Source organism: Monodon monoceros, unplaced genomic scaffold (assembly GCF_005190385.1).
Source record: "Monodon monoceros isolate NGI ecotype Baffin Bay Population unplaced genomic scaffold, NGI_Narwhal_1 Super_Scaffold_10, whole genome shotgun sequence".
Taxonomy (NCBI): Eukaryota; Metazoa; Chordata; class Mammalia; order Artiodactyla; family Monodontidae; genus Monodon; species Monodon monoceros.
In genome coordinates, this window is record NW_021703766.1 from 50008230 (window position 1) to 50018244 (window position 10015).

At 57.6% G+C, this 10015-nt stretch overlaps 1 protein-coding gene across 1 annotated transcript in view; it reads right to left on the reverse strand.

Moving 5' to 3' along the window:
- Positions 1–1614, reverse strand: part of BBC3 (BCL2 binding component 3) — an 8338-nt gene extending 6724 nt beyond the window's left edge. Inside the window, exon 1 of the mRNA XM_029205952.1 lies at positions 1334–1614. The gene's annotated coding sequence lies outside the window, so the exon portion shown is untranslated. The remainder of the gene's footprint in view (positions 1–1333) is intronic.
- Positions 1615–10015: the final 8401 nt, after the last annotated feature.

Sequence of the window (10015 nt, forward strand, 5' to 3'; positions counted from 1 at the left end):
ACACACACACACACACACACACACACACACACACACACACACACACGGGCTCAGACACAGCCTCATACAAGAGGCTGCCAGCAACATCCACTGACTGCTCTGCTCAGACCCCACAGAGCCCAGCTCCTCAATTCCCAGACGCCGATGCCACACACACAAGGCAAACACAGACCAGACAACCCCCAGCACACACACACACAGACACACACACCACGCAGAACTCACACAGACACCTGGAGAGAAAACAGACATCGGCACTGGGCAGGCACACCATCACAAACGCTTAGCTGAGCCACATGCCCTGGAGATAGTCACAGACAGTCACAGACAGTACACACAGGCAAGACACACAAGCACACACAAACACAGCACATCGGGCAAGACACACATGTAAACACACAAACAGCTCACTCAAGCAACACACCAACACACTACAACCACACACTGTAACACAGGCAGGCAATACAGACCCATAGAATCACCCCCAAACAGCACACACAGACAACTCTCACAGAGGACACAACACAGGTACACCACACATAAACAGAGCACCCGCCTTCAGGCGCGGCGTACACAGACAGAACCCCACACAAACACGCATGGGGACGGCGCGCACACCACGACGGGCCACAGCCCCACCATTCCCCGGGACTGACACAAGCACTCCCTGCAGACCCCAGCACAAACTCGGAGCCAGACACACGCACACACCCAGGCGAGACACCTGCAGATCCACAACCCCGCACACGCGCGCTCCCACGGCGGGCCCAGACGCCCCCCTGCGCTGTCACAGCCCCCCCCAACCCCGCCGCCGCCACGTGCGCCCGCCCCGCCCGCCAGGCGAGCGCGGGGCCAATAACAGGCTGTTGCTGGGGCGCAGCCCCCGCCCGCAGGAGCCGCAGACTTCACGGCCCGCGAGCCGCCCCCTGTCGCCGCCCCCGGCGGGCGCGCGCGCCCGGGGTGTGGCCGCCCCTCCACGCCGTTCCCCCCCCACACCCCGCCCCTCCCGGACTGCAGGGGCCGGGGCAGTCGGGGTCGACTCACTTCCCCGGAGCCGCACTTGCCGCCAGGGGGCGCTGCCGAGCCCGCACCCCATTGTTTGTAAACAAACCCGTCAGACCGCTGAGGCACCTGCGCTCTCGGACCCTCAGTGCCTCCCGCCCAGCGACACCAGCCTCATGGGGGGTGGGGAGGGCAGGGAGAGAGGGAGGCACGGTGTAGGGACTCAGCGCCCCCCCCACTGCTCTCCGAGTGCACTCCCGCCACCTCCTCCAGGGAGCCCACCCGGCCTGGCCAATCGCCGCTGGCTGGGACTTGGGGCGCGCACACTCACCCCGGGGGCATGAACACGCCGGAGGGGACGGTGATGGGGGGCGGGCGGCTTCCTTCAGGAGGGCGCGCCCGCCGAGCGCCGCTCGCTGCGGCTGCTGCTGTGGCTGCTGCTGCTGCTGCTGCTGCTGCTCTAACTGCAGTGGCTGCCGCTGTTGCCGTTGCTGTTGCTGCCTCGGCTTCTCCTCGGGCCGCAGGCGCGTCCGCGTCCTGGCCGCCGCCGCTGCTGGTTTCGCTGCCGCCGCCGCCGCCACCAGGCACCCGCTCGCATGTGGCTCGCGCCGCGTCTCAGGCCGCCCGGCAGATCCCGGGCCCGCTCGGCGGCAGCCCCGCCCCGCCCCGCCCCCGCCTGGCGGGTCCCACGCCCCGCCCCCGCGTGACGCCACTGCCCCGCCCGCCAGCCGCGGACAAGTCGGGACTTGCTGGCGCGCGCCGCGCCCCCAACCTCGGCACGGGGGGTTTCCCTGCAGCCGGGGGCGGGGCAGGGCCTGGCCCGGGGCGCGGAGGCGCGCTGATCGGCCGCTCAGACAGCGGGACAGCCGGACCCACAGACACACACACCCAGAGACGTGTACGCAGACTGACCGTCTGGCGCTCCAGGGTACACAAAGTCACGTGCTGACAGGGCCTCGGGGACAAGCCGACTTGCAGACACACAAATGCACACCCTGGACAGAGGCGTGGACGCACAAACGCACACACTGACGGAGCACTCACACATCCAGACACAAATACATAATCTGACTTGCTAACAGGGTCACTGGGACGCACATACTACAATGTCAGGGACACACACAGTTGCACAAACACCCACAATGCTGAGCACACCTAGACCCACAAACCTATCAGGTTCACAAGCATGCCCACTGAGCAGGTACCCACAACACACACACAGTCTGAGAGCTTCTCAGGAAATAGAAACTTCCTGATAGGCTCAGCTGAACACACACACATACACACACAACACCTGTCACAGGGACACCTGGACACACAGCTTGATCTCGATGAAACTCCTACAGAGACACACACAAACACACCCACCCCAGCTCACAGCTGACACATTAAAATGGTAAGAAATTGACCGTCACAGACACAGATCAAGTCAGACATAAACTCCCCCCATCAACAGACAGTCACAAAGTCACACCTGTGACAGGTTCCTGCTAACTGGCCCACTGATGGGACACTCCAGAAGCGTGCACATCTGACCACACTCGCCACGAGTCTGGTGGGGGAACCAGGGCTATGAGAAAGCCCCGGGCACCTGGCACGGGACATGCCCGGGCAGTCCCTGCAGTGACTCTCACCCGGGTTTTCTGCCTTTCAGTTCCCTTTCCTTTCTCAGTTTCCCATTGTCACTCCTTCCCCCACTCTGATGTAGTCACTAGGTGGTGTCCTGCCCCCCCCCCCACAAAGACTCTGGGGTTCTGTCTCCCCTGCACCTTCCATTTCCTCTATGTCACACCGCAAACAAAACTGTGTCATCACAGGGCAAGTGGCCTCTGAGTGCCCAGCTCTGGGCTAGCCGAGAAGGGGTGCCAGACCCCAGCAAAGGTGGGCATATCCAGGTTCTCAAATTTGGTTCCCTCCAGGGCCAGAACTTTCGACTTCTCAAGAGCAGAAAACGCAGATCTCAAGGGTAATGTCCCTACTTTAAATATTGAGGACTAATTCAGCCTCCTTCTCTCCTTCCCTTTCCTTCCCTCATTCATTCATTTCCCCTTCCTTCCTTTCCTCCAGTGTTTTTTTTTAATCTTTTAAAATATTTATTTTAATTTTTTTGGCTGCGCTGCCCAGCTTGTAGGATCTTAGTTCCCTAACTAAGGGATTGAACCTGAGTCCTCGGCAGTGAAAGTGCAGAGCCCTAACCACTGGACCACTGGGGAATTCCCCGTCCGGTGTTTTTCAAACTGTGGGTCATGACCCACACGAGCAAACCATGGGCTGTGAAATCACTTGTGTGGATCTTATTCTGTTTTATTGAAGTTTATTGAGATATATTTACATGCCATAAAATTCATTCTTTTTAGGTGTATAGTTTTGTGAGTTGGGACAAATGTACGCTACTGTACACCACCACAATTGAGATTTGGACCATTTCTATCACCCCCCCAAAACTTCCCTTGTGCCTCTTTATAGTCAGTCCCTTTTACCTGCAACTTTAGCAGCTCTTGACCAGACTTAAAAAAAAAAAACAGAATATAATTTAAAAAAATTATGAAGTCAGAGGAAATATTGTTTCCTGAAAATTTTATGTATAGTGGATGGATACATACCAAGCCACAAAGAAAATGGATGTATTGCTGGCTGTAGGTTGAAGTTAACGGTGCTTGAGGGATGCTGCTTTAGACATTTATTAAATGAGATCATTCATGGAAGTCACTGAATACAGTGTCTTACACGTATAAGTGCCTAATAAATGTTGGCTACTATCACTAGTATAACTAATTATTGTCAGTGTTTGCTCTGTGCCTGGCAGTGATCATGTTGGGAGAGAGGCTCGCAGACCAGCCTGTACCCCTTACTCCCCTTACTCACTGATCAGTGCCCTAAAGCTGCCTAGTCTAGGACTGGACACCAGGAGGCCAGATATGCTGGAATGTTCTTCTGAGAAGAAAATGAGTGTGAAGGAATCTGGCTCGGTGGGTAGGAGTGGGAGAGGAGAGGGCCAAGAATCTACCAGGCCATAAGCATTGGCACCAGTCAAGATCCTCCCCACTATGTAGTCCAGATCCTGTTCCAAATTCTGGCATCCTCTCACCCCCAGACCAGGGATCTCAAACTCAAGAGCCAATATGAAATAAATGAGAGAAGTGAGTCCAGTGTAAGACAACAGGGCATGGTGGGGACTGTGGCTAAGGAGAGAAAGTGTGTTTCTCCTAGAGACATACAAAGTCAAAATTAAAAACTATATTGGGACTGGCTGAAGGGCTGCCTTTTTGAGACCCCCTACCCTAGGGGCCCAAGGAAGGAGAAGCCCCAGCCTCTGTCTTCCAGACTAAATTCCCCTCCACACCTACACCAGCAGGTCTCCTGAGGGACCAAGGGACTCCCTCCTCTAAGTTCCTGGAGGAGCATTCTGGGCCTCCAACCCTGCCTCTGGTCCCTGTTCCCCTGGAGAGGGACCGAGAGGCTCTGAAGATCTGAGGGGGCAGCAATACGTCTGATAGAGGATTAGAAACAGAGGCGAATAGAAGTACAAACAGAGAAGGAGTCAGATGAGGGGAATGGAGGGAGTCAGAAAGAGAGAGGGAGAGACCAGATGGAGAGAAAATGAGAGGGGTCAGGGATGGAGGGATGGCTTGGCTGAGGTTGGAGGTTGTTTTTTTTTGGTTGTTTCTGTTTTTGTTGTTGTTTTGTTGTTGTTGTTTGGGGCTGCTGGCATGCAGGATCTTAGTTCCCTGACCAGGGATTGAACCCGGGCCCCCTGCAGAGGAAGCGCGAAGTCCTAACCACAGGACCGCCAGGGAAGCCCCTAGAGCAGTTTCTTAATCCCTTCTCTACTGACATTTGAGGCCGGATGATTCCTTGTTGTCCTGTGCTTTGTAGGATGTTCATTAGTCACCCTGACCTCTACCCACTAGATGCCAGTAGCACCCCCTCCCTCTGTGACAATCCAAAATGTCTCCAAACACTGCCAGATGTGCCCTGGGGGAGGCAAAATCAACCCAGGTTGAGAACCATTGGCTAAAAGAAATCCGTCAGGGTCTCCATAACTGTGGCTCAACCCCCCCCCCCCAAAGCCTACACAAAAACTCACCCAAGAGCCGGAGCTCTGGGGACTTGAGGGCCTGACCTAGAATCCCCAGCTCGGCCACCTTCTGGCTGTGTGACATTGGGCAAGTTGTCACGTCTCTGTGCCTCAATTTCCTCACCTGTGAGTTGGGACAGCACAGGTCCCTACCTCATAGGATTGTGCAGAGTAAGAAGGTCAGTAAAAATCGGGCTTCCCTGGTGGCGCAGTGGTTGAGAGTCCGCCTGCCGATGCAGGGGACACGGGTTCGTGCCCCGGTCCGGGGGGATCCCACATGCCGCGGAGCGGCTGGGTCCGTGAGCCATGGCCGCTGAGCCTGCGCGTCCGGAGCCTGTGCTCCGCAACGGGAGAGGTCACAACAGTGAGAGGCCCGCGTACTGCAAAAATAAATAAATAAATAAAATAAAGCACTGGGGCCTCCGTGGGTCCTTAATACACGTTACCCATCATTACTACTACCAGTGTGGGGGGCTATTGACTCTCTGAGAATCCAAACAAGGTCTTCAAGCTAAGACCCTCAGGTTGGGGCAGGGGTTTCAAACCGCGCCCGCAGGCCAGCCACTAAGGTGTTTCTCCAGGCCGGCACAGTTTCTCATTCTGAATTAATGCCTCTCAAAGGGACATTCAACACAGTGAAGAGATAGAGCCTCCAGACTTCGGAGCCAGGCTGCCTGGGTTCAAATGATGAACGCGAGGAAGTAGCTTCCTCTCTCTGAGCCTCAGTTTCCACACGTGTACAAAGGGGATCACCGTAGGACCCCCAAATGAAACGTGAAGATTAAATGAGTTCCTATTTGTAACGCACGTAGAAGAGTGCCCGGCAGCAGCTGGCTCCATGTGAAGTCCCGCTTAAAGAAAATAAATGTCCCAGCTAGTTTACTGCAGACCCATAACCTTCCCTAACATCTTGAATGCCGTTCCGGGGAAGTAGATTTCTCAGCACGGGAGAGGGAGTTGGGAAGGACTTAACTTTTCACTGCAGGCTCTGAGTCCTGGTTTTCCGCGGTGGGGAGGGGGCCTCCTGGGTCCCCTCAGTGCAGCCGGCCTCCCAGGCCCGGAGGCTGGACGGGAGCCTGGTGGGGGCTGGGCGGGGGCGCCGGTGTCCGCGGGGTCCGAGCGGCCGGCGCGTGTGAAGGTTACCGCTCCCTGGCGGGGCGGGGGCCGCGCGCTGTTGCTGGGGTCTGCGGGGCCTGCCTGCGCCCGCGCCCCCCCTCCTTCCCGGCCAGCCAGTGAGCGGTACCCGCCGCCGTTGCCAGGGGAAACTCGCCGCCCCGTTACCCAGCAACAAGCCTGGCCCAACCAGGCGCGAGGACCCCCCAGGCCCCGCCCGCCGCTGCCCACCGCGTGCCCAATGCCAGGCGGGCAGAGCCGGCCCGGCTCCCGGAGACGGCGAGCGCGCTCATTGGCCGCCGCAGCGCCCGCCCGCCCGCCCGGATCTGGGGGAGCCCTCGGCGCGGGGGGCGGGGAGCCGGGCCCCGGGGAGCTGCCAGGCTCACTGCCTGCAAGCCTGCGGCCGGCTGGGGTGAGGCCCGGACTGGGCACTGTCCCCCCTCCCCCGCCGCCCTCCTCCCCCGCCCCATACTCGCACTCTGAGGCGAGGATGGGCACTTGGGGTGGGCTGGAAAGAGAGGCTGCGCCTCCCATCCCTCCCCAGCAAGGTACGCTAGAGATGGCCTTGTGAAAACAGAGAGCAAGTGTTCCCCTCCCAGAAGGAGTCCTGGGCATCCTGACCTCGTGAAGACAGGGGCTGGGTGTCCGCACAACACGCCCCCCACTACGCGCCCCAAACAGGATTCAGGCACCGTGACTTTTAAAAACAGGGGCTGAGGATCCCCCACCAGAAAAGGACTCAGGCGTCCTGAGCCCATAAAAATAGGGGTTCCCCCCTCCCCAAAGGACTCAGGGTGCCCTGTCTTGTGACAACAGAGATATGAACCACCTCCCCCAAGGGGAATGCTAGTTTCCCAGTCCCTGGAAAGAAGGGTTGAGGATGCCCCCAGAAGGGCACCCAAGCAGGTCTGATTCTGGGAAAGTTAGAACTAAGCACTCCACCCCCACAGGAAACAGGGGCTCAAGGCTTTGGGCCCCAAAGCATAATATGCCTCAGAGCCCCTGGGCATCCTGGTCCCTCACCATATTGATACTGGAAGACCCCACACATACACTAGTTACCAGACCCTCAGGTGTCCAGTTCATCCGGAGGACCACCTGCCCAGCCCCAAGGTGTAGGCTGCCAGCTCCCCTCCCCTCCGAGTCATTTCCCCCAGGGTCTAGCTTGTTGATCTCCCAGGAAGCAGGCATCTGAGCCCACAGCCATTTCCTCTCCTCCCTGGTACTCAACCTACACCCCTCCCCCTGACCACGCACATGCCAAGGACCCAGGAGTCTAAGCCCCCAGTGTCTCAGACCCCCCATCCAGACACCTGGCGAGGTGACCCAGCCCCTCACCGTGGTGCAGGGGGCCCATTCCCCGTCCTGGGGCCCTGGGATGCCCAAGACCCTAGATCTGGTAGATCCAGTCTCCCAGTGCCTTTAGTTGGCCACCAGGGATCCAGGACTGGGAGCCTCCAGCCTCAAGGGGTCCTGATGTGAGCGCCCAGGCCACTCCAGAGAGGCTCAGATTCCTCAGTCTCCACCCCCGGGAGACCCAGGCAGCGGAGCCCCCAGCTCCAGACCCTGGTTGAATCCAGGTGCGGCCTGCCCCTACCCTGGTACCTGGGGGGGGGTGGGGGGGCGGAGTCGAGGATTACTCAGCCTCCAGAATGAGGCGATGACATCATCCTTGGGGGGGTTTGACTAACGGCCGCGCTGGGGGGGGGGCGGGGAAGTTTACCCGGTAACAGCGGCTGCCTCATGGCCCTGCCCCCCCACCCCCCGGAAGGGCCGGGAGAGGGAGGCATAAGCACACACACACAAGCACACGCACACACACACACACACGCCCACTCAGCATCCCCCCCTTCCCCCTGCAGCATCCCACATCACACACATCTTACTGGGGCAAGGGCAGGGATGAGTGTGTGCGTGTTTGTGTGACTGTATGTGTGCTGGAGAGCTCTCTAAGTCTGCTGGGCCAGTGTGCTGTGTGTCAGGGGGTTGACTTATGAGAGTTGTGGTTGTGTCAGGCTGCGGTGTGTGGTTGTGTCAGTTGATTGTGTCAGTGGGATGATGTTGTGTGTCAGCATTTGTCCCATGGGATGGTGATGTGATTGTGTGTCAGTGTGCTAATGTATGATAGCTGGGCATGCTGTGTGTGAGTCTGATGGTGTATCTGTGTGTTAGCGTCCATGTGCTGTTTTGTGCAACGTGCTTGTGTGCATGGGTGAGATGATGTGTGTCCATGTGATTGTGTGACAGGGTTGGAATGATGTGTGTTAGCAGAAATGTTTGTGGACATGCTGTGTCTTACTGTTGTGTTAGTGTGGTTGTATCAGTGTAACACCGTGTGTCAATGTGGTTGTGTCACTATGATTGTGTCTGGACAATGCTGTGTATAGTGGGATTGTGTGTGTAAAACCGTCATTGTATCTCAAATGTTGTGTGTCTGTGGGACTGTGTGTTATTGAGAGTATGTGCGTCTGTGCAGTGCTATGTGTCCTTGTGATTGTGTGTGACATTGTAATTGTGTGTCACTGTGATTGTGTTTGTCAGTGTGATGTTGTGTGTCCATGGGACTGTATGTTAATGAGATTGTATTTGCCTGTGCAATGTGTGTCACTGTGATTGAGTGAGCCATTGTTGTGATTGTGTGTCACCGTGATAGTGTGTGTGTCAGGACCAACTGGCTGTGGAATTATGAGGTGTCACTGATATTGTGTGTCTTAGGGATTAAGTCATGGAGATTGCATGGGTCTGGGCGACACTGGGTGTCATTGTGGTTGTGTGTTAGGGTAATGCTGTGTGTCATTGTGACTGTAGGTCTGGGCAGTGCTGTGTGTCCTGGAACAACGTCTGTGTCCCCGAGATTTTGTGTGTCTGTGTGATGCTGTGTGTCTCTGCGTGTTCCTGGGACTGCGTATGACACTGTGTGTGTCACTGTGATTGTGTGTGTGTGTGTGTGTGAGGTGATGTTGCGTGTCCCTGGGACAGTGTGTGTGAGCCACTGTGATTGTGTGGCAGCGTGCTTCGCTGGGTGTCGGGGGAAGGTGCATCTCCAGGCCTCCTGCCCGAGAACAGCGACGCTGCTCTCTGATTGGCTGCGGCCTCGCCAGTGAGAAGCTTCCGAATCCTGCGGTAACTTGGTAACTCGGTAACTCGGCCGCCGCCGCCGCCGCCGCCGCTGCTGGGATGGGGGGGGGGGGGGGGGAGGGGCCCCGCCCATATCCCACAGGGCCCGCCCCTGCAGGCGACCCTAACCCCGTGTGCCCCTCCCGGATCCCCCTCACCCCACCGGCTCCCCAACCTCACCTCCGTCTCTACATCCCTGACTCCTTCTCCCTCACCTCTGCCTCTCGGCTTCTGCTTCCCCATCTCTGCCACTCGCTAGCACTCTCTCTCCGCCTCTTACCCCTGTTTGTCTCTCCCTATCTCTGTGTCCCTGCGTGTCTCTTTCTCTTGTCTCTGTCTCCCACGTCCCAGCTCTGTCTCTCCCTGTCTCTTCACCATCTCTGTCTCTCCTTGATCTCTCTCCCCATCTCTCTCTTCTTTTCTCTGTCTCTCCACCTCTGTCCCTCTAGAGACTTTCTCGGGCTGTCTCTCCGTCTCTCTGTCTCTGTCTCCCGCTCCTCTGCCTCAGTCTCCCCATCTTTGTGTCTTTCTGCTTCTTGGCTCTGTCTCCCTCCCTTCCCCGTCCCCTCTCTCTCCCATTCCCACAGCCAGGCTCAGAATTCACTTTTCATTCCGCGGAGACAGCCAGGGGACCATTCGCTACTTCACCCTCGCCCCTCCCCGCACGCCCAGGCCTCTGCCAGCAGGCCTCACGCAGGTCAGACT